A 24,142-nucleotide genomic window follows, 5' to 3' on the forward strand; every position below is an offset into this window, starting at 1 on the left:
TATTGAATCATAAATTAGTAGAAACACAGTTGAGCTTAAGCTGATTGGAGAGGAAATCAGAGGATCTCTAAAGTTATCAAGATTCATCTTCTGGGATGGTCAATACAGAAAGTGTAAAAAGGTCTATCAGTGCCACTGGATGAGAGCGGAAGGGACGGTGTTGGTGTGTCTGAGTCATCCTCAGGCTACCATGAATGTCTTGTACTTTACCCTTGTAAAAAGATTGATTCTAAATCCCTTTCTCTCCTCTCTAATATGACATACAGTACAGTATTGAACAGTGTGTGTATTCTTGCTTTAACCCACTACATGTACAAGTGAAAAGTATTTGAAGTGCAGCAGCCGACTTCTGTGTCAGTGTAATCTGTTCCCTTCTCTGCTTCACAATGACACCGCTCTGCTGCCTGTGTGTGTGTGTGTGTGTGTGTGTGTGTGTGTGTGTGTGTGTGAGAGTGTGTGTGTGTGTGTGTGTGAGAGTGTGTGTGTGTGAGAGTGTGTGTGTGTGTGTGTGTGTGTGAGTGTGTGTGTGTGTGTGTGTGTCCGGTGTGTGTGTGTGTGTGTGTGTGAGAGTGAGTGTGTGTGAGTGTGTGTGTGTGTGTGTGTGAGTGAGTGTGTGTGTGTGTGTGTGTGTGTGTGTGTGCGTGTGTGTGTGTGAGTGTGTGAGAGAGAGTGTGTGTGTGTGTGTGTGTGTGTGAGAGTGTGTGTGTGTGTGTGTCCGGTGTGTGTGTGTGTGTGTGTGTGAGAGTGCATGGGTGTGTGTGTGTGTGTGTGTGTGTGTGTGTGTGTGCGTGGGTGTGTGTGTGTGTGTGTGTGTGCGTGGGTGTGTGTGTGTGTGTGTGTGTGTGTGTGTGTGTGTGTGTGTGTGTGTGTGAGAGTGTGTGTGTGTGACACCTGTCAGACTCTGATTGGCAGGTGTGTCACGCGCTGAGGAGAACGCACTGCTTTGGTCACATGTATTCGAGTTGAAGATTCGACTCCCGGCAGCTTGTTTGTTTTCTCTGAGCTGAGGATGAAAAAAAAAAAAAGCATTTCTCAAAGAACACAGAGGCAGAGAGGAAACAAGGCGAGGGGGAGCGACGGCGAACGTTAAATCCCTTTTCACTCCCACAGCGGCGGTGACGGCAGCATTTAGCTACAGTATATCTGATCTTTCAGAAAATACACAGGAGAAGCATTTTGAGCACGATTAGAATTAACCTGGAATTCATAGCAGGAGGAATATACGGTAGAATAATACAACGTTTAGAATTGATGATGATGCAATACATTTGGGCTTTACAGAATTAAAACAATAGCATTAGAGAACATATAATAATACACTCTTCAACTACTGCCACTGTCAGGTGATGCTGAGAGAAATGTTGTTCCATCCAATCCATCGTTCGTCTCTCTCTGACTGTCGTACTATGTCGTGGCGGTCGGCCACAAGCCCACTGGTTCCTAATGACAACGCAAACCCTAAAAACACAACAACTCAGAAATAGCTGTAATTTCATGGAAACAAAAAAACATAACTCAAACTGCGGGAAATAGCCCAGTTATTCCGGGGACTGTTTTCAGCATCAGATTAATTCAGACTCGGTTCTCTTTGGCACAGCAGGACGGTTTATTTGGACCTGTATCGAAATGAACTACAGTTTGTCTTAATTTGAGAATTTTCAATATGAGGAGCAAACTATTTAAATTTATTACATTATAAAATACAACATAATGAAATAACAACAAAAGTATTAAACTAAAAAATGAAGACTGTGAAAAGCCCCGTGCAGCCAAAAAAAATGGCATTTAGTTTGACATTAATATCGGATTTTCTCTTTTGAACACCAACACTTATGTAATGCCTAATTGCAAAACTCATTTGACTGTTTTTGCAAATTAAGCTGCTTTTTTGAGGGATTGTAGTGATATTGTCCGATGTAACCAGTGACCTGAGGGCCGGGGCCAGTGAAGGTTTATGCAGGGTAAGATGATTCTGCAGTCATTGGTCCATCTGGGACAGTGACTTTAGTTATTCTTTTGGCGAATGGATCCCATTCCTGTCACGATTGTAGTACATCTTCTCTTTAGATCCAAAATGTGACTGTAACTTATGGTTGTCTAATGTTAACCTGTACCATAAAGATGAATGACATGGCAGCTACCAAATCATTTGGATCGTTCAGTTAGTCCTTCAGGTTTAATCACACTGATGAATGTCCAAGTGTTTATGTTCCTGATGTCAAGTTCTGTTTGAATTCGTTATTTGCCGCTATAGAAACGTGATGAAACGTCATGATTGACAGCAGAGACTGACTTGTGATTGGTCAAGCACGTTTATTGGCGGGACTTTGATATTGCCGCTCGACTTCACAACCACTACTGTCCGTACAAAGATGTAGTCGGCTGCACCGAGTCTATCAGCTAAGATAACTTCTCACTGGTAAATGGAGTGATATATATATATATATATATATATATATATATATATTTATATAGATCTTTTCTTTTCTGGTCTTGTCGTCCATCTTTTCATACAGTTCATGCTCTGAACCTGCAACTAACTCTCAACAAACCATTGGCCCAATATCCTCAGTTCATATCTGTGTTAAACATGTTATTTAACCATTGTCCAACTTCATTTTCATCTCTTTCTGATCTAAAACATCCAATCTTTACTGTTGGCCTGCAAGCACTTCTTTCTTCATTCTTCAGCATCATTCACATCTTCTTTCTTTACACAACTTACCTGCTATTTACACCTCCATCCTCACCACACCAAAGATTGGGTTCTTTTGTCCGTCAGCTCGGTGTGTAACTGTTGCTTCTGGCTGTGGTTCAAAGTATCCTCAACTTCAATTCAGACAGAGTGAGCTCAGTGTGTTTCAGTGTTTTGATGGCTTTCCAGGGTCAGGGCACTCGTCTGCTCCTTTTGTCTCTTCATCTTCAGCTGGCGGTGGGTGGTATGACTCATACTAAAACATTCACCGTCACCGGCGCTGTCCTTCACACACACACCTTTGGCACGCAGAGCTTTCAGTGTCCTCTATTCAAATGCAAATTGATGATTTGTTTAAAGAATATTTCGGTGACGTTATCGCGCCACAATTACATTCGGAGAAGCTCATTAACCGTGCGGCTTCATACACCAGGGGGCAAAGGGCACAGCCTCCCACACAAGCTCTTTTTGCATAACACCTCTGCTCATTGCTTGCAGTAGTTTCTATGGCATATTATAAAGGATATCTTAACTTCAGTTGTCAAGCTACACAAGAAAAAGGAGAGAGGAAGGGTCGGAGAAACGGCAGAAGGCAAAGTGAGGCTCTGCAACTGTAGTCGCACCAGAGTGAATAGTGAACGGCCGACTGGAGAGGAGGAGAGGAGGTGAGAGGTAGAAGGAGAGGCGAAGAGGACAGCAGAAAGGAAAATCAATAAAGTCATCAAACATGAATTGCGCACTGAAATGACTTCTTAGGTCCCATCAGCAAAGCGAGTGGGAGGTGAAATGCAGTGGAGAGGCTGGACACCCGACTTCCATGTGTCCTTCAGCGGCACTGACTCAGTCACTGAGCTCACCTCTGTCTAATGCTCAGGCTAAAGAATTCCTCCCCACACACATCACGAGTGGCTTCAACGGAAGAGTGTTAGGCCAGGCATAGGGGGAAACCAGTTCAGCTGTCACACATCCACGTTAACTAACGTGAGCGAAGCTACGCTAGCTTCAGTACCTGCGCGACTCTCAGAATTCATCAACGGTTGTTTGCGATTGAACGTTATCGTGTCAGGACGCACGTCGACGTTCATACGCAAACACCCGATGTCCCGCATCGTTTCTTCCAGATTCAGATGTCAATAATAATATCTCAACTTGGTTAGCAGCTAGCGATAGCTTAGCAGACTGGCTAACAAAACATCCACAGGTTGCTTGGTGCTTCTGGGTCACAATTTATCTTCTCAGTCAACCGCAATCGACCCAGCCACGATCTGCTAGCTAGAAATTTCTGTTAGATGCTATTTAAGATTGATATATATGTTAATATCTCGTCATAACTATTCAATTATTGTGACTCTCTTATATCTTTCTCTTTCTCTCTCTTTATATCTTTATTTTGCCAGGTCCTGGACCTGGCAAAAATCACTATCACATATTTCAACTTTATTCTCAACATTTGGACTTTATTCTCGAAATGCAATAAAAAAAAATCTTTCTCCTTTCATTTTTTTCCTTATGCCTGGCTTTAATACTCTCCCGTAGGCTTTGCTGTGTCATGACTTTCATTTCCTTCTTTTTTTTGATAATTTTAACTTTGTAATAAACATGTTGCCACGTAGCTTGTGCCGCACGCTTCACTCTTTTGGTCTCCGCAGGTTGCCCCTCTATTTTTCCAGTTTTGCTCATTCTTACATTTTCCTTCTCCCCCTCACGCCTCAGCCTCTCCACAGCTTTTCTCTGGGGTTCGCGGATTGCTCTGAGTTTTTCCAGTCTGTTTGAGTTTGTTTGCTCGAGGGCCAAAGTCATCATTTCTGTTGGAACCGGGGCCGTGCCTTCGGGTTGGAGGGCTGGCGGCAGTGATGCGCTAGTGTATGCGTTGCTTCACACAAGTGTTGAATGCTGACGGCGGCCTGGGCCATTCAGGGGTTCACACTCTTGAATGAGGTTGCAGCGACTCAGACGTTCAGCTGGCATCCAGACAAACCCCACTCTCATTCTTATTCTGCCCTCGGCGCTCAGTACAGGCTGCCATTGTTGACCAGCCTAATAGCTTTCTCACAGAGCCGGGGTTACGTCTTTGATGAGTCAATAGAAGCACTTTGCATGGCCAAACAAGCCGAGCCAATCATCAAGGAAGTGTTGTATTGCATTGTGTCTTTTCCGCATTATGCTGCACATTCACCATTCTCTCTTCATTATCTCTGGCAGCCTCTTACATACCAAGCTCTGAAAACCAGACTGTAAATAACTGTGAATAATTCATACTTATAACAACTGTTAAATCTCCATGAGATGGCTCCATTTAGACACGGTCCATTGTCTCTATAGCACAGACGTGTTAGAGAGAAAGAGCGTCATACTGATGATGTTGCTTTTCTCACAGCAAGATCACTAGGACTGTAAAGTTTGTCCTCAGGGCCAGAGGGAAAAAAAAACTGTGGCCAATAAAATTAAAAAGCTTCAAGCCCTTGGGAACATGAAACGCTCTGCAAATATCACTGCAGTTTTGATCTTAAGGTGACACAATCATTCAATGGCAATCTGCCAGTTAAATTGTAGCCTTACAACACATGCCCTGGAACAGTTTTCATAAAAAAATGTAAAAAAGAGTGGACAGGCATTTTAAATTAATAGCGTATAGAGTTTAACTGACCCACTGGGATGCTTGAGGTTCGCCTACAGATTTCTAACTTGACCAAACTGTGTCAGTGAGGGCAAAAGACCACATGGCATGAAAGGTTTGAATATATTAAACATCAACTAGGGGCTTGTGGCAATAGTCTTCAACCATAAAGAAGGGGAAACAGTGAGTGTCCTTAATTATCAAAAGGGATATGAATTCAGTGCTTTCTCCTTGAACTGACGCTGTAACTCAAACCGTCATTAAACCTTTGTGACTTAAAGAAGAGGCCTCTTCAATAAGGACGGACAATTTACTTGATGATGCTACTGACAGTTTTGCTCTGCATCACATGGGCAACGTGTTTGGTTATTTGTGTCGCGCTGTATCGTGAATGAAGCATCGAGCTCATCTTTAATTCATGTCGCTCAGTGAGTCTCTCGTGGTCAGGAAAGGGTCTGTTGGTATGGTATGCTGTTCGAAAACACAGCTTCCGTTTCCTTCACAGATGATTCAGTCGTCGCCTCCGTCACATTCCCAATGAGCACTTCTTTCTGTTGTTCTGATGTTGTCACAGCTTGAACGTGTTGCCTTGGACGAAGCATGTTTACTTCTCAAGGCTGAAGGACTCGTCTCTATTTTCCTGGCGACACCCTTGAATCTCGAGAGACATAGACGTTACTCTTTGTTGACACCAATGGAGTTCACACTGCTACTGGATATGCGCTATGCTTACGATAGGTCAAAACTGTAACTTTCAGTTTCAAATATTTTCTTCGCATGAACATAACTATTGACCACGATTTTTCTTCATGTATCCAGACATCAGACTGTTCCCCTGAGCATAAATCCCAATTAGAAAAAATCTGCTTCTGTATCCAGGGGAGCTGGCAGCTGCTGCTGCATATTTTTGAGAATGAGGAGTTGCGTCCAGTTTCAGTAATGTATAGCCTTGACAGTTTTTGAAATATTAGTAATTTTGTAAACACCTCCAAAAAGAAATCTGTCTCTGTCATGCTTGACATTTTAAAAAGTGGAACCATGTGTCTAGCCACTACTATCTGGGATTAGCAGCAATCAGTATTCAGCTAATTTAGCAGTTCTTTTCAAAGTATTGCAAAACAACATCAGACTTGCAATATTTTCAAGGTGGCGGTTATTACACAAGTCAAATGTGATCGCAGTTTGATGAAGCGTTTAAAAGTTGTAGCAGGCTGAAGTGTTTTGCCGACATCAACAAACATTACTCGTAACGAGGAAAAGTGAATAAATCTCAAATCAAACTTTTGGCTCAATTCAAACGAATATGTAGCAACGTTGGTGAAGCTTGGATGAAGGATGTAAGATCGTACTCATTTAGACTTTTCTTATACTGTGTTCCGTGCTGATTATTGTGCAATAATTTCTGTTTATTTAGGCAAGAAAGTTAATGTATTTCCAAGATGCATTGAAATAGGGGAAAAGGCACAATACATAAACAATATAGATATACAACTTCATTATTAGAACAAAGTATTGAGGACTCCATGAGATGGTCTAACAACAAAGTTTTTTATATAATACAAGTGTTGCTGGAGTTTCATTTTTTGTGTAATTCCTGAGTACTAAACAGCCGGAGACTATTCCAATTATTAAAAGTAATATAAATAATTAAAATAGTAGCAAGAATTATTATGACAATTGGTATTTTGACAGGATTTCCTCCGGGATTAATAACATTTATATCTACCTTCTTAAAAACGCAACATATATTTTATGTTACCTGTATTACCTGTATCATCCAGCCAAGTTGAAACCTGCTTCAACGAGCACTATGCCAAGACCAGGAACATCTTCGAGTGCAGCTTTGGCAAATTATAAACAAGAGCTTAAACCCCAAGATTTAAAGTCCAGAGAACAATCAAATAAAAATATCTTTTTATCGTTATTATAATTATCATTAAATTGTTATATGTAACATAACATTGGTATCAATAGGATTTTGGTTATAAATTATTAAAAATAACTATATAGTTCTAAGCTTTATACCCACATACCCTGACAATGTTACCAATTAATGTAGCTGTGTTTATTTAACTACCATGCAGACTGACATTCTCTCTGACTAAATCTAATCATGTAAGAGAAACATTAAAACTAGCAATTATTATGAAATTGATGTTTAAATCTAATCTTTTACATATTGTATAATCTATTCAAAGAGAGAGTATTGCACTGCCCTGTCAGAAGCCGCCTGCTCCTCCATAAAGTCCAGGAGCGCCTCGCTGACCTTGGCCGTCTTCCATGGTGGCACCTTGGCCCACACTTTGGAAGGTGGCAGGTTGGGGAGGTGACGACAACACCGCCTGTAACGACAGTCAGAGGTGGAGTTATTGAGTGCTGGTGCTGGACCGCAGCATCCATCTGATTGTACCGCTGCCAGGTGCCCCCCCCCCCCCCCCACCTTCGCTGTCGGAGGATCCTGAAATATGTTCAGTGAGTGAATGCTAAACAAATGATCAACCCATACGTCCTCGGTTAAATGACTGTTCAAGCTTATGTATGGTGAAAGTTCTTTGACTGTGACTGAGGACGTTTGACAAGGACAAAGACAAGAGTGAAGACTGATAAAGGCCTAATGACTAGAAAAGGAAAATGGTGGGAAAAAAAGATGATGATGCGAATGTGCACGGACTATATTAATCTGTAAAACTACATCCACTGAATACAGAGACAATGGAATATTTCTTCAATGCCGCAGGATTGCCGAGATATTAGCCCAAAAAAAATGTTACTGTTCGTTGACTCCTTTTCACCACATGGAAGTAATATTGCTTCTATTTTTAGTAAGTTGAAATATGAAGCTTTTCACACAAGTTCCAGTCTTGTGGCCAGGGAGGAACATTCCATGAAGATCAAAAGAAATTAAATATAAGATTTACCATTACAGATATCACTGCCATAGGAAAAAAAAAAAATGAATCACTGGGAACTGTGTACGGAAGATACATATCTGGTGACTCTTCTTCCACCATCAAGTCAAACATTTGCCAAATACTTTGGTTTATAATTATTTATTTATTATTTATTAATTATAACCAAATACCTGCAAGACTAATGACATTTCCCACAAGCCTCAGCTGTGCTTGTTATTTTTTACATGCTAACATGCATAGATAAGATGGTGAACATGGTAAATCCTACCTTTAAATCTCTTTTTAAAAGTCTTGTCTTTCATTTCTATCAGATATGATATTTTCATTCTCATCTGGGAACCATGTTGTTTGTGATGGATGTTCAACAGACAGTCTGGATAATAATTTGGCGGTTTGCTTTACCCGGAGGTTCGTTCAACAACTACCTCATCATCTGATTTCTTGCCCCGTAGAGCTTCTTTTTCTAGTGTTGCCGTCCACCAGCAGTTAAATTGGGAAGTAAAATATTTTTATTAACAACAAAAATAAGCCCAGCATTGTACTGTAGAAGAATTTCCTCCGGGCTCACGGTCGCGGTGGAGAGCTGGAGGTGGTCACCCAAATCAGAAGCGGTCCTTCTGAGGACATACATACCCAAACCAGGTTTTTATGGCCATCTGCTGGGTACTTGTCCAGATTTATTTCCGTGCAACAAAGTCTGGAACCGCCTGACTGATGTGATCCTCAGCACTCATTGCCGGGGACATATTTGGTCCCTGGGTTGATATTTCTTACACATTAAATAGCAGCGTCCTTGTTGCTTTTCGGAGTAAATCAAGAAATAATGGTGAACAAAACACCAGAAGAAAATACAGGTAGGTCTCGTTCATAGAGCAGAGGGAAATTAGGTCATGTTGAGTCAAATGCTTGACAGTGTGTGTGTGTGTGTGTGTGTGTGTGTGTGTGTGGTATCCACTGCCTGTGTCTTTCAAGAAAGAGTTTTGCCCACAAAACCCAATTCTTTGCAGTTTCAGGAGCATAGAATGAGCTGCCGTGAAGGAGCAGAAAATAACAGGGAGAAATGTCCCCTGCTCTTACTGCCACATCAGTATGCCACACAAACAAGAATAGAGGCACAAATAGATTTAAAAAAACAACACTTCCCATCTGTTATAATTCTCTGTCAAGCCTTGTTTTCCGAGAACCGCCGAGCAAGAGCAAACAAGCACATTTGTGTGGCTTGATGGGAAAGTTGGGTTAGGGAAGAAAAAAGCATATCATTTTAAAACGAGCAGTTGGAAGTGGTGTATCAAATATGAATTGAGGAGGGGCAGCGAGCACAGAGCTGTGTGCCAGGAAGGCTCGACTCACCAGGAGGTAGGTCGATACAGTGATGTCATACAATGAAGGAGGGGGAGGGGGTCAGTGATCGGGTCAATATACAGTATATGACCAAGAGAAGAGGCTCAAAGGAGCTAAATACACCGGCCAACCACAGCAGAGCAAGCACATTGTACTGCTCTCACCAGAAAAAGACAAGTTTCTTTTTTTCCAGCCGTCTTCATCGATATTTTAACGCTCCCAAAATTGACCATTGACCATCAGCGAAGGACCGAGTTTGGAGACGGGGAAAACAAATACCATCAGAAAGTCTGACAGAGGAATTCTCCGTCCAGTGTGTGAAGATAACTGCAGGTGAAGAAACTGGGTAGTTAATGTTCTGGTATTCAAAAAAAGAATGGGGAAAAAAGGTGTCTGTCCTACATTTCCCCGAGGACATTATGGATTTACAATAACAACAATAGAGGACATGTAAAAAGTAGCTCCTCTAACTCCTCTCCGGAGTAAAACGTTGTTCAGAAAATCACAGGCAAATGTATGTTTGCATTGTCGTGAAAAGAGTTTGAAATGCTCTCAGTGTGAACTCTCAGTAACAAAATGGCGGGTACTCTAAAGGAACCCCATCCATACTGATTTACTTCCTGTTAGCGCGTCTGTCTGTCAGCGTCTGGTCCAAACCTTCTGATGCAACAATCAAAGGTTAGGGTTGAACAATATTATTGGAAACCTTCTGGGAAAAATTGAAATATATTGCCTGGTGGCAGGACCAAAGAGAGTCGAGGTTGTGATGAGATGAGATGTACAGTACTTACAGTACCTCACTGGAGTTAACACTGTAATTCTAGTCACTGTGGTGCTGTGGCTCTAATGTCCACAATACTATCTGGTGTAGGACCCAAAGTTTTTCATGAACATCTCTTGATGTTCAGTGACCTGGCATAAGGAGTTCAGAGAGGAGAGAGCGCGTCAGTCAGACGTTGGAAGCAGAGAAACAGTGAGAAAAAGACAAGGTGACTTACCAGAGTTTACTCACCGATTCATTTGCATTTGAAGACACGGTGTCGGGGTCACAGTGTGTTTGCGTGAGCCAGGGTCAGATGCTGAGGAAATGCAAAAACAAAGAAGCAAAGAAAAAATGACCAATGGCAACAAGAAAAAAAACAGCCACTGTGTGAGTATTTTATTTAAATAGTATAGTACAAGTATATAGTCAACTGGTGCATACCCAGAAGGGCAAACAGTGTGTTTCTGTATGTGTAGGTTACACACAAAATATATTTTTTGTTAATATGTGAGGGTTTTTTTCAACTTTGGTGAACAAAGCTGCTTCCCCCCTGTACTAGATAAATCACCTCCTGGCTCTATACCTCTGTACTTAAATCCTCTTAAATCAATGTGATATATTTACACTGGGTCCAGTCTACAGTATGATGTAATGTATTGAAATGAAACCACAGAGGATTCGACTACAGTTCCCCTCAAACGCACAGAGCTCTGTATTATTTAATTTTTTGGCAAATTGATTTGGTTCTACATCCTCCAACTTTACTGTTATGAGTCTTCACTAATTTGCATTTTTGTATTTTCAGCAGCAGGCAGCCGTTTCCTGCCCAGTGGCCCCGTGATCAAATGTTATTTACAGCTTGTTTCACTTCCACCAAACCTAAAAATAAACTCAATGTAACGCAGAGACATGACTGTGATGTTGTATTTCTCATTTGACTCTCTGCCCAGACAATGAGTAAGCACTTTCCAAATTGTCAAACTATTCTTTTAATACAACGCCGTGCAGGTACACTACACACAGTGCTATTAACTGGTTGTTAAGTGTTTTTCTTTCTTGTACAACTTGAAAGGAAATTCCTCAACCATCATCATATTCCTCTCCTGAACGTTGGTATTCCCTGGCCGACCACCTTCCTGTCTTTTTCGTGGACGTAAGGGTTTCATCAACACCCTCAGGTTCAGGTTGTCTGTTATCTGTCTGTCGGACGTGATGCTGCAGGTGATACATCACACGCCGCCGGTTCCATTCAGATGATCTGTTGGTGAGATAGTTCATTTCTTTCTCACCGCGTCTCAACTTTGAAATGTTGTGCTGATGAAAAGAGCTACACAATATTTAAAGGGCAGAATCTAAATGCCAAACGTAATGCCACCGATGACGGTGGAGATGGAACCTCACCTTAAACGAATGAGGGTTTTTTTGTCACTAAATTCTGGCATTTAAAAAAGAAGAAGATCGCACTGATTGGCCTGAAGGGCGAACTGTGGTAAGGTGAGTAAAGGTCAAACTTTTTACACGTTAGATAATCTTTGTTGGTATTATTCAGTTTTGGCGGCAAAAGGCTGGAGTGTAAAATATGTTGGAACTCTTTGAGTCAGTCAAAGATCCTGACATTTGAACTCTTTCTGTCTCAAAGGAAATCTGAAATGTTACCTGACTTATTAGGAAACATTGACTTTGTCTGAAGTCACTCACACATTCTCTACATAATAACCACTATACAGTACATTCTGTACGAATTGCCTAAATTCTAGACAATTTTACAATCAGATAATTCATTACGGTGAAAGTAGGGAATACAAAGCGTTATGTCGAGCGTACCTGACTGTCAAGTTTCTTGCTGCAGACATAAATCATATATCATACATCATATATCATATATCATAGCCAGCTTTCGGGCTAACGGGCCATGCTAGCTGTCCATGGAATACCAAAAAGAAAGCTCACGAGAAATAAACTCCACAACCAGATGAACATAAAACTGATTCCTGTCAAGCTTACATTATGTTTCCATATTTATCATGTTAAAAGTGCTTCAACATTTCAATATCAGTATACCTCAAAAGAAACGTGGTGTTTTTTAGTAATGAATATATGTTAATGTTGGAGGGAAGTTAATTGTCACATTATCTTGGGACAACAAAGTTGTTTTCTTGTGACGATGGAGCTAATCACCTCGTCGACTGAACATTTCTCCTTTTGTGAATCTAATAATCCCATCATCCTGAGATACGGTCCTTGGCTTCCATGAAGAAACGATCGATATATTATACACAGACATCATGTTGGTAAAGAAAAACTCAAAGCCATCAGTGAGATGGCAGCAGGAGATTAGGTGAGAGCACAAAGATCACCTCAACACAACCAGCGCCTGTATGAGAGCATCGCGGTTTAATCACGCCGCTCACCCCCGCAATTGATCAGCGGCTCTCGGCAGAGAGCGTGAATCCCCAGCGCCGTGGATTCCAGCGTTTGATTCCTTAGCGCTCGACGGACACGGAGGGATGTGTTGCCAGCGAACACACAGGCTCTGATGGGGAACCAAAGAAAAAGAGAGAGAGAAAGAAGAGAGAATCACTGCCTCATTGGCAGCTTAATGGTGTGTGTCATAAACGGTGTCACACCTCATCTCCCCCCCCCCAACCTTCATCTCCCCCACCCACACTCCACCTGCTCCATCCTCATCTGTCTTCCCACAGCTCCCTCGCTCTTCATCCTGAGCCGGAGTCAGATCATATTTCCAGTCCCACAGCAGAAGATCTGATCTCCTTCTGCTCTGCAGCTAAAAGCATTAGACAAGATTTACTTCTCTTTGTTCAGGGTGAACACATGAAAATTGATTATCCCGTTACTCAAGTCACCAGTTTGTGAGATGTCAAGACAAAAGAATACACAGCGTACAAGCCCCCTCACGCACATGGAAACAATAATGTGAGGTAACAATTTAAAGGTCAGGAAGAGTAAAACGTAACAAATTCTTAAACCGCACCTTCAGACAGATTCCTTATTTCATTATAGTCCTGCTTGTGTTGATGGACATGGTGACAATCGACGAGTCGCACCCAAGCCCAAGATCGTCCATGAGGAGAAGACAATGTTTCTGCCTCAACAACTTCAGCTCCAGAGTGAGACGTCTTCTCTCCAGCTCATCACGTCACATTCAGTCAAACTTCATCATATCAATAAGTTAACACAGTAAACCTTATCATTTTTTAATCAGGGTCTTGGATCAAGTAGCTCATGAAAAAAAGGTTGACAAAGCTATATGAATAATTAAACATTTTAAGATACATCTGATAAACAATTTAAATATAACTATATTCAAATATATATATATATATATATATATATATATATATATATATATATATATATTAAAATCGTAAGCCTCGGATTGGAGTTGCTATCAGTAAATTCCCAATATTTAAGGCGTCTGCGCTCAAAACACTTGACCCCTCAATTCTTCATACATCAAATCATCAATGCAAGTGATGATTGAATGTTCTATTCATGATGAAAAACTTATTCAGAAACAACAGTGTATGTTCCAACATTCAACGACAAAGTGATTTGGAGTTTCTACACCTCAGACTGCCGTCTTCCTTACATCGGTCGTACCTGGGGCTCATGGTAATAGTCACATGAAGAGCATCCAACACATAAGAGTACCAACGGACGAGGCAGTGATCAATACAACAAATCCATCACACGTCTATTTTGAGAGGATGTTTTTATAATTATTGTTGCATCATCTATACATACAGATACACAACAGATTTTTTTAAATGCAGTGTTACAGGATCAATCAATAAAAGAGTGACTGGTTTGTATTGAGACTGCAGGGAGGAAGGAGGAAGGTGCAGGTGTGAAACAGGACACCCACAGTGACAGGAAGTTTGCCAGTGAATTCTAATCGATCAACGGATTATTACTCATAATCCAGGAAATAGTGCCAAGGAGCTCAGTGAGGTTTAATGAATTTAGGAAGTGAAAGACAAACTGAGCGGTCTCACCGGTTTCCTCTGTCTTCTCGGAAGAGATGGAATCGGCAGGCTGAAATATGAGAACTTCACACTCTGAGGTGTAAATTGCAAAATAGAAAGATGGATTGTACATGAAACAATAAGACAAATGTGCTTCCCGCATGAGGAACAGATTAGAAGTAGACCTGACTAGAAACAGGGGGTAGTTCCATTTTGAAAATGCGTTGGAGGGAAATAAGAATTTGTACGTTTCAGCTCCTGAAAGAAAGTTATGTCCCCAACGCGAGTTGAAACAGCTTTCAGAAAAAAGAAAGAAATAAACTTGCCATAATGTATAAGTAAACTTTATTTCTCTAAAGAAGGCTGGAAGGTTTCGGTTTTCATTCATAGTTCAGCAACGTGTGTCCTCCCCTTGACGGCACCACAAGATCAGACCCTTGTTTTACAAAAGAAGATGGAAAGGATTCGAAGACCTTCGCCTTGCGGTCGCTGGGTTTATGTTCTGACAGTCGCTGCATTGTACCAAGCAGAGGATCTGCACTGGACATGGTTCTCAATAGCGGAGGGTAACTGAACAATGGCTCCTATAACGTACTTGAAATAGCCGCTCACAGACGCCATGACATGATCAGGGTAACGCGTTATCAAGTTACTCACAAGTTTCACGATCCAAGGTGGTTCGGACGGAAATCGCCACATAAAATACAGTAAATAGGCCTATTGAATGAACCAGTGGAGAACAAACAAATTCACCAAACAACACGAAGATTATAAGATTAAAACTGAAAATTACAAATGGACTAAAGCACACGTTGGTTAAAGACTGTGTCCTTGGCCTCATCCACAGTTCCTACATCAACACCTGCCTTTAAAACAAGGCTCAGTTCATCACCATATATCTTCATTGAAATGATTCAAAAAGGAAATTGTAAAAGCATTGCTAGAAGAGTGGGCACCAGCAGACTGACCAATACAAAAGATAAAATAAAAATAATCCGGTTCCTAATTCAGCACGTAGCTCCCTCCCCTCCAACCGTTCTGCCTCATTTACGAGAGCTGCTTAATGAATTCAGTTGCTTAATGTCTGTGACCAGTGAGTTTCCCATTCTTTGCTTGTTTGGTGTTAGTTCTATATAAAGTTTTTGAATTCTGAAATTGCAAATGTGGACATATATCCTGTTTGTATTGGTTTCCAGGTGTTGGGGGTATTACTGAGATGCTGCGCCATCTGCGATGGACCTAATGAATACAGTGCTGAATCAGTATTTATTCTGTCAGTCCAGGGATCAAATTGCATAATCTCTGGGTCACGACCGCTCCACATACAAGCCTTTTGGAAGGCAAGGTAAGTGGTTGTAAAGGTACAGTGGTCAAACGTCTGGGAGTTTTCTCCTGCTGCATAATAACCATATTACAGAAACCAAGAAAGTATGATTAAGGTCTCACAGTTCAACTGTAAGCTGCTGCGCATTAAGAAAAAATCTACGTCGGCAGTACTGTATAATCCATTCATGATTTGATGACTGTAATCTTCTCACCCTTCAAGTTCACTGCAAATAATCTGTTTCTGATCATTTTTTCCAAATTGTACGTGTGAGTGTTGAGGAGTGTTGGAAAAACCACGGTGCTTCATCAGACGTCACAATCAATAAGGCAGAAATAAAGATGAGCTTTTGACCTATTTGCCTCATCCAGTCAGATTCAATCTGAAATGTAACAACATAACGCAGGTCTGAATCTCCCTCGACGGCTGCTTCGTGTCCACAGGGTCCACAGGTTCGTCAGCGGACGGAGGCAGTGCCACAGCTTCACGTAATGACAAACATCTGAGAGACAAGGAAACTTAATGCAGCATCCAAAGATATTGATCGGTAATGACTAATCAATGCAGATACGTGATGCCGAATTCGTGGTCAGAGTAAGATCGGCATATGGATTTTCCCATTGGCTTTGACTTGACTTTTGTTCTGGTTGACGAGGCTGCCACAATGCCGCCACTTTGTCATTGCTGACATGCTTCATGCCACGTCATTACAATGTCACGCCACAGCGAGAACCCCGATCGATACTTCCACTCAAGTACATGCATTCATAGAGAAGACCTCCAGGTCACTCCGAGACAACAGTTCTTGTTGTTTGGCAGTGTGGGAGGAAAATGGATTTGTAAATGCTCAATAGCACTGCAGTCTCTTATCGGCACACAATAATGAGCTGCTGTGCACTCTCATAGGTTTTAATGGATCGAGGCAGCGATCAGATAAAGGCAATCTGCATGAATATACAGCACAGGCCAAAAACATGAGTGCTGACGCTGTCAATCATCTCATGTAAATGTTTCTAATTTTAACACACTCTTACAGCCTCACTTGTTTCACGGCTGAGCTGATGACTGATGGCCGCGCTCTGAGCACTGTGCTCTTGAGCGCTGTATCCATCACAGAGCTCTGGTGATGGTGTTGGTATTGATCAGACAAATAATGCCACATCTGTAGCAACGGATATCCATATGCTCTCAACACAAACACGTTAGAAAACAAATGTGGGGCTTTAAATGCAAACACGTGCGTCTTCCGGGGATTTACACACCATAAAATGTTCAATCAGTTTTTTATTAGCAACAGAGTCCTGGGAGATGCTGTGTGTATAGTTTGGGAGGTCGAGAGAGAAAGCAGATACATAAAGAATGAGTGTGTTTTACAACTACTGCCTTAATTATATTTTAATAGACTCCGTCGTACACAAGTGTTGGGATGGTTTGTATCAGCTTCCATCAAAGAAATATGAACAACCAATCAAAATACTCACATACTGTACATTTTCTCCATCATGGCACAATCAAGAGCGATTAATACAGTGTCATTACACAAACTGGAATCAAAACACTCTAGGTTAAATTGATAATGCGGATTTCAGACTAAATGATTAATGTGTGTGTATGTAATGGATGCTGTGGGATGCAGCCGCAGTCTCAATATGGATCTTCTTCACAGAGGCGTGTGTGTGTGTGTGTGTGTGTGTGTTTGAGATAAAGGCTCTTTGTGTGGTGGATAATTACAGGCTTTAAGAGCAGTCATTACTTCCCTTTTACAGGAAAAAGTAATCTGATCTCACAGTTTCTGATCCACTTTAGAGTCATGATACACTCTTAACTCAAACAACTATCACTGATACCTTCACTGACATTGGGTCTAAGAGTCATTTGGAATTATCAAATCATCAAGGGCCATCCTTGAATGAACAACCCTTCACCACTACCTGAGGGACCCTTCAACATGTACAGGAATGGTTTGCAGCTCAAGTGTGAAGTCTGAGATCTTGGTTCTCTGCTTGAGAATGGTGTATTACCCTCCCCGGGGTATGGGTGGAGTTTCTGCCCCAAGTGGCCGACTTTAAGTATCTCAAAGTAAGTTGAATTGCCAGGGATGGTTGGCTACTTTGGAGAGACTGCTGCTGCTTGAAGCATCCACAATGACTGTTGAGTTGTACCTTACCACAAAGTGGAGCACTCATAGCCAACATGCTATGGGTCCACCATGCATGGAAGGGCATCGAGTTGAGGTGCAATGTAAAGTCTGGGTTTTGGGCCTGGGTGTGCTGATCTCACTTTCAACCTCCATCCATTCTGTTGTATCTATCTATTGGAATTTTGTGGGAGGGGGCTGAAACCAAACCCAGTTGACATTGGGCAAGAGGAAGGGTACACCCTGGACAGGTTGCCGGTCCCTCGCAGGGTTGACATAAAGAGACAAACGACTATCCATTCACACATTTACACCAGCGGGAAATTTGGAGTCACCAAGAATCACCAAGCTGCATGTCTTTGGACTGTGGGAGGAAACCGTCAGCATTAAATCTGTCCTGGGATGCATGACAAAATTCTTCCAGACGTGGGAATTAAATACTTTGTGGACTAGGGCCTCACCGTAAATTCCCAGTTCATGCTCATACACATTGGGTTTAACAGGGTTTATCTGGCATTGACCACCAGGTGGGGATCAGTTGACAGGTCGGCTCTTATCTTCAAGTGAGAGTTCCAGACATACATCCGCAGATCTAAGGATACGACCACAAAGCCGATCATTGATTTTTCACTTTAAGTGTTATGGTTCCAGAAAAATCCCAACCCAGTGGGGCGCATGAGCATCCTGGCCCCCACCCTGGGACCAATTTGCTATGGGAGACCATACCGGGGGCGGCTACCCCCAACCACACTGCAGTTGAGTGGGATGCACAAACACGTCCACCACATTAAGATGTTGATAAAGAGGGCTATACCATGAAAGGGGTTGAATAAATATATTATATACATAGGACAGCTACAGAAAAGATGCAGTAAATCAAAATAAGATAGCTACTATACAGTATAGCACAACACTCCCCATAGAGTAAGCTACTGTGAAACTGTCACTGACCTCTAACAACCTTAAAAATAAGACACGTTTAAATGAAATGAGAATCTAATGGGCCTTATTTTTTTTTATTGCTCTGTAATTGTCAATCACTGAGTTGTAATTCGGGACTTTAGCTATAAAGGGGGAACCACTAATTGTAATGAGTGTAATAAGGGGATGGATGGTGGCTAAAACGGATCCACTTTTGGCAGCTTGCTGCAAACAACAGGAAAAAAACCAACCTTCTAACTACTATTGACACAAGGGAGCAATCTGTTTCAGGAAGCAGTGCCTTCTGGATGCAGATGGCACTGAATTTACATTTGGGTACTTGCAGCTGATATTACTCCTCATAACCCCAAAGTAGATTGATATTGTTTGGGAGCCAGCACCCAATAAAGAGTCAATAACAGAGTTGGACAGGTAGCATCTGAGTCTAATGGGGATTTATATGGGGCACCTAAAACAACACTCACTGCTTGTCAATTTGCAGCAAATGGATCAGCTCTGTTGGACCGTGAATAGAGACCCCCATAGGCCAGCTTGACACCTGCTTGGCTGCGGCCCAGTGATGCAGCACTGCGATGACCAATGAGGCGGCTCGACACTGACTGGATGGGTTGTGGCCCTGGATGAGGACTCTTAGTGTTAGAAGCACACAGCTAATTCGAGGAGATGTTCTTCTGGTTTTGCCTCATTTAGATGTGACTGAACCATTAAGATAAGCAACGACATGTCGTTAATCAGTCATTGAGAAGTTCAATTTTTAACACAACACAAAAAAGAAGAAGAACGTTTGACTTTAGCCTGAAATCGCAAAAGCAATGAGTAAAAGAAAATGTAGCCAGGCCTTGGCAAATGCACAATAGTCTTAAAAAAACAGGGCTCTCCCACAAATACCTCTTTGAAGGGGCTGGAGTGATTGCTTTCAGCCCTGTGATACTCCAGCCTCATATTTCACTTCAATTTGACACAGACTCCAACGAACTGCTTGACCCATTTCTATAACCCCGAGGTTCAACACAGGGGAAGGAATGGACAGGGACAGAGAGGTTAACAGTGCTGCTGCTGCTACAGTCAAACTAGGCCAAGCAGACGAGGGCGAGGGAGCTGAAGGAAATAAGGAAGACCGATGCATATTAAGTGAATTATCTCTTGAGCTGAAAGCAACAGCGTCTGAGTCAACCCCACCCACTTCATCTGGACCCCCTATCTCCAATTAATCCGATATACATTCATACCACAGTCTTTGAAGTCCAGGCCTTGTCTGTTCTCATAGAAATGAGCCGATAATGGGGGCATAGTTAGAGTTGATTTATGGCGGTGCCGGGCAGATTGCTGTGACAGTATGCCAGAGGTTGTGCCCTGTAATATAGAGGGGCTGTAATGAGTGGCCTGTTTGCAGCGTGTAGGGGTTTAGCCCTGGTCCTGGCTCATAGGTATTGAAGTGACACGCAGCATTGGTACTGTCCAAGCCTCGGGACACCAAGACACAATGTGTGGTCAGACGAAAATTAATTTAACATGATCTAATGCGACTTCGATGCATCACTCGCGCAACTGTCTCTCATGTTTGTGTCTCTATTTTAGTCTCTCCCTTTGTCATTGTGACTTAATTGTTATTGCCTTGACGCAGACTGAGAGATTACCAGAGACAGGTTTTGGAGGTATCATACAAAGGGCATGATCTAAATCCATCTGTGTGGTTGTGGTTTGAAATAATTAAGAGGACACGGGGGGGCAATATAGAAAAATTGCTGCCAACTATTATAAAACAGGTGCCAGGTATTAATGCAGGTGGCCATCGGTATTCTGATGCAGCTTCATGAGGCTGAGATGTGCTGTTAAGCAGCATGTGGGAAACCTAATTATACCTCTTACATGGCAAATCAAGAACACACTCACCTTGAGTTGTGGTTTCACTGCTGAACAGAAGACGGAGCTCACCAGCTGTTACACCTAGTCATAAACAGAGGTACAGGATCTGTGTGTGGTACTGGAAACCATATTCATCACAGATGTATCAGAACAGACTCATGACTGGACCTGTACGAGACCATCTGATCAACCATGAAGAGATGAAGTCGTTTCTGAGTTTTAGTGTCCAATTTGGGTCCACACCAGAAACATTACAGTGCAACATTAGAATAACCAATATTTATATAAGGAGACATTGCTTCAGTCCAGCCCTTTCTACAGTGTTTGCAGTGTCTCCCATTAACTTCTATGACACGACGACCGTCTGTGTTATCGTCATTGGCTTTTTATAGTCCAGAAAGTGTGAGCGCCACATCAGATCAGCTTTCAATTCATCAGACTTTCAATGCAGTCGCCATTTTGAGCCAAACTTGCTTTATTGGGAGGCGATCAGTGGAATGAGTCACAGAGGAAGAGTATTAATGTAAATAATAATGTTGTGATGTGTGGTCACAGTTTGCCGTTAGATGTGAGACAGGACTTGATCGAACTATCTACTGTACCTGGCTTATATGTAGTTAGCAATCCTGCTAGATAGGTGGACTCATTTGATTGGTTATAGTGCTAGCATATGTTTGGCTATGCTGTATAATGCGTTGCTTAATACAAGTTTGCAAAATAGCAGTTACTAACAGCATCAAGCTTTCATCACTATCTTTTCTGCAAGAGACCAGGGATCATTTCTACTCTGCCACTTCCCAGAAGAAGTCCTGTGCACACTGCTGCAATGGCAGTGAGCAGTTTGCAGATTTGTTCATTCAATTCAGTTTTATTTGAATAGCACCAAATCAAAACATACATTATCTGGAGGCTCTTCACACAGTGAGGTCGACGCCTCACAATATCACACAGAAAGCCCAAATTCTTATAGTGGCAAGAAGGAAAGTCTTTCTACATTACTACAGTTATTGACTCGCAGACATATATGATGTACGCTAATCTACAGCTGTAATTACTGTCAGGCTTTGTGCTGCAAATCTCCCACAGTTATTTCGATGATGATTTTAAGGAGGTGATATCAAGTCCAATCTGATCATCTCACAGTCATATTTTGAAGCACGACAAGGGTGTAATAGGGCCGAGTGACCCTTTCCCTTTTGCTGTGTAATTACTGACAATAAAAAAATCTCATTCCCCGTCTCGTGCCCTCCTCCCCTACGATCCTCTTCACGAGTGGCCATCTGTCTGCACAGCGAGTAACACGCTGGTAATGTGCAACCAAATGGAGCTGTCACTCTCCAACACAACAACATGCAAGAGCCTGCATGCCAGGAGAAATATTGACATCAGAGGTGTGTGTGTGTGTGTGTGTGTGTGTGTGAAGTGTGTGTGTGTGTGTGTGTGTGTGTGTGTGTGTGTGTGTGTGTGTGTGTGTGTGTGTGTGTGTGTGAAGTGTGTTGACAGAGGTGGGAGGTTGTAGCGGAGGTTTTGAGACATGGCAGGGCTTGGACTGGTGGGGTCGGCCACAGAGAAACTGGCCTCAACTGATGAAAAATAATAAAAGTAAATGAAATATGACAGATTATTTTCTAAACATTTACCTAAACGTGCAAGTGGCCGAGACAAAATGTCAAGAGAAATAAACCGTCTGGAGTAAACAACAATTTTCCGATGTTAACCCGATGAAGACAACCGTCTGAATCAGACACTGACTTTTAAACAGCATATCGACATTTTGGTTTTTGAGTTGTCGCTGCATTTTGCGACACAAACACATACGACAGTTAGCAACTGCTTGACGTCATAATCAGACTGAGCCAAGTGGGAATGTTAATGTGAACGTTGTAATCAATATGATGTTTTTCAAAGAACAAGTTCAATCGATGAAATATTGCTGTCCATGAAGACATATTCAACGTAGGTTCGACCTCACTGTTACTACACAAATCCTCCTGCACATCAGTGAACTGAGACGATTCCTCTGACTCCATCTTTCTGTCGTCTCCGGCTCCCGGTTGGTCTCGGTCATCAAACTCCTCCTCCCTGGTCCAAGTGCTCATGCGGGAGATTCTCCAGTTTTAAGGCAGGTTCCAGGAGATTAGAACGCTGAGGAGGTTCTTCACGTGAAGATGCAGCATATGTTTTATCAGCGTTGCTTTAATAAAACAAGTTTTATTAGCTCAATCTCGCGTGTCCTTCAAGGCCAACCTTCACATAGTCATCATTAAGCCTGTGCATACTCTTCAGTCTATTCTGGCCTGCACCACCAGAGACCTAATTAAATTGGTTTAAAAACCTCACAATTCCCAAAACAACTGCGACCGTCCGGAAACGGAAAACACTTCATCTTCAACTGAAACTATAGTAACTTGAATTTGACAAGTTATCTGATAGAAGTTAACACTTTCAAGTCGCTTGATGACATGTGGTGTCCGGCTTGGAAGGAGATTCTTAAGAAGAATGGGGGGGGGCCTGGAATCAAAAGGAACCCAGCGTGAACTTGTCACAAGTCACAGTCATATCATAAATATAGTTGTATAATACAGTGATATAATAAAGCTGGAGAACACCTGTCAGACCACTGAGCCACCTGCCTGTCTGCGGCGAGTTGCTTAGTAAAAGTCATCGAGCTCCGTTTCTGCTTCAGTCGACTTTCGATCAATAAAAAGGTCAAAGATTTTCACAACAGCTGTTCTTGGTCGACTCAGTGAAAAGTTCAACCGGCTGCGTCGTCGTCGTCGTCCGTCCCCGTGATTTTGAAAACCAGTAAAACAGATTATGTTCACTTTGAATCTGAGGGCGTGGTGTTCCGTTTAACAAACCTCCCTCGTAGACATCGATGATGTGCCTCAAGGGCGCCGATGAAGTGGGGGCAGCCAGCCCATCTGCGACGGAGCACACGCAGACATCTGGTGACTTCTTTCAAAGTTCCAAATTAAAGCAGCGAAATCATCTAACCTGATTGGCTGTGGATGAGAGTGGATTAGAATATCAACACAGACAAATGTATGCGCACTCATAAACATCAACACACACCCACATGCAAATGAGGAACCAAAGTAACCAGATCCAAGGCGAGCGCACAGACACATGCTAATTAATAGAAAACAAACAGTTACGTAGACGGTCTGCGGGGACGGGATTATACTGCGCCACGCCGAACAAATTACTCTCTAAATTCAATCAAACACAACCACGAGTCTACAGGAGGCGGCAATCAGCTCGTGGAGACTGAAGATGGAAACAGAAAAAAGACCAAATAAATAAATAAGACAAATAAGGAAGTCAGTGTCCTGAAACTACTGAGAGAAGAGTCTCTGCTTCGGAACAGCGTCGCCTTCATTCGGGCGCCACGTCTTGATTTAATGCAGTTGGCGTGTTCCCAAGAGAGAGAGAGGTCTCGTGGCCCCGTGGCCCCGTGGCCTCGAGGCCTCGAGGTCTCGTGGCCCGGGGTCTCGTGGCCCCAGGGTCTCATGGCCCCAGGGTCTCGTGGCCTCGTGGTCCCGGGGTCTCGTGTCCC

Source organism: Scophthalmus maximus, chromosome 1 (assembly GCF_022379125.1).
Source record: "Scophthalmus maximus strain ysfricsl-2021 chromosome 1, ASM2237912v1, whole genome shotgun sequence".
Lineage (NCBI taxonomy): Eukaryota > Metazoa > Chordata > Actinopteri > Pleuronectiformes > Scophthalmidae > Scophthalmus > Scophthalmus maximus.